This window comes from Mus caroli, unplaced genomic scaffold (genome assembly GCF_900094665.2).
Source record: "Mus caroli unplaced genomic scaffold, CAROLI_EIJ_v1.1 scaffold_15207_1, whole genome shotgun sequence".
NCBI classification, from domain to species: domain Eukaryota; kingdom Metazoa; phylum Chordata; class Mammalia; order Rodentia; family Muridae; genus Mus; species Mus caroli.
The window spans coordinates 1,668-3,552 of record NW_018390678.1 but is presented as its reverse complement, the minus strand read 5'-3'; positions in this window follow the sequence as shown (position 1 = coordinate 3,552).

Here is a 1,885-nt window from a genome sequence, read left to right as displayed (position 1 = left end):
CATACACATGTGAGGTCCACATGGAAGAATGTACCATTATGAAGTATGGGTCTCTATCAAACAGAATCCCAGTGTCACATCACAGATGGTCAAGTTACAAAGAGTAAAATTGTGCTTCTAAATTCTACAGCTGTCAGCCTTGCCCAGCTACAAACACTGTATCACTTTTGTCTTCAGCTGGGTCTCACCTGACTCTATTCTAAAACGCTTAGGTACAATGCAGCCTAGGTGCAATGTTGTACTCTTTCTAGAACAAAGTGGTAGAATGTGAATGCAGAATTGTCAGATAAATTAAGAACCACAGTTTTTTCTTTAAAGAGAAGAGTGTAATATCAGTGAACACATTCAACATTCCAAAGGACACACAGATTCAAGTACTTTGTAAAGGTATTTTATGAGGCTATATTCACAACAATAAAAGATATAAAAGAAATAGAGATTTGGACAGCATTAAAATTATCTAAAATTTTCTCAAAGTTGACCTATGTAATACAGATAATAACAATTTGATACATTCCATATGGTCTTTTACTACAGAATAATTAGACATGTATATATAAATAAATGGTACATGTATGTGATGATGCACTCAGATGAGGTAGAATAATTTTCTTTGATGAAATTGTGATTTGAAATTAAATTATACTCTTTTAAATACATTATTGCTAGTGAGACTGACTTAAATGAAAACTTATATCATCTAGTTTTAACTTTCTTTTCCTTTCTTTCTATACACATTGCTGAGAACTAGCATGGCTGTCTTCAGTCTCAGGAGACTGATGCTGAATTCAGGGATTCACAGGCATGTCACTCACTATACATAAAAACATACAGACGACCACTTATATACTTAAACACTTAAATAAAACGTTATTGTAAAGAAGCAGTGCCACAACTCCTCAGAGTTTTTCCCTATGCAATACATAGCTTGGAAGAGAGGGAAAACATATCCATATGGTGGAGGGAACATTCTTCCCATTAAAGAAAAAAAGAGAACAAATTAAGAGGAACATTTATTCATGACTGAAATTACATGGTATATAAGAAGTAATAAGGCAATACTCCTCAGAAAAATCCTACTAATATATTCCATAAATAAAAAGGTACACACAGTAGTGCTTACACTACTTCTAAAAAAGGAAACGAAGGAGTAAAAGAAAATATTCATCTGTATATTGAGAACTGACCACACCGAACACTGCGCAGCCTCTTAGAGACAAACAGATTTCATTTGTCAACACACTTATGATCACTGTGTAACACAAAAGGTCAAAAAGAGATGCCAGAATACTGCAATCTGCATGTTGTCACAAAGACATCAATGTTACGGTCAGAGAAAGGCACATATTCCTTCCATCATCTGTGCCTCTATGGAGTTGAAATATTTACTATTAGGACTTAAGACAGTGAATATATTCTAATTCTACTTCCCCATAAACTCTACTCATCCATATATTGCTCCGTGATGTCAGTAACCATGTGAAGAGCTACATTCAGAAAGATGTTTCTAGAAACCTTATTATTCCTGAAATGCAACTTATGTGCACCTGAGACCTCCCTTCCCCAGGATGTTAAAGGGCACCAATGTAGAAATAAGTCATCAAAATATTATTTGAGCATCATCTACAATACTTTCTCTACCAGAACTGCAGGTCTTCACTTCTTGGAAATGTATGTTCTCATAGTATAAAATCCAGTGAAAATAGAACAGCACAAGGCTGGGCTTGTCCCATTTGAAGTGAAAGATCTAAAGGCTTAATTTTGACCATTGGCGAAGAACAAAGATAAATTAAAGAAGCCAAACAGTTTTGGTAACATTACCAGAGGTAGAGAAGTAAAGTTTCAAATGGCTTAAATAATAAGAGGAATTTCTTTTTTTTTGGTT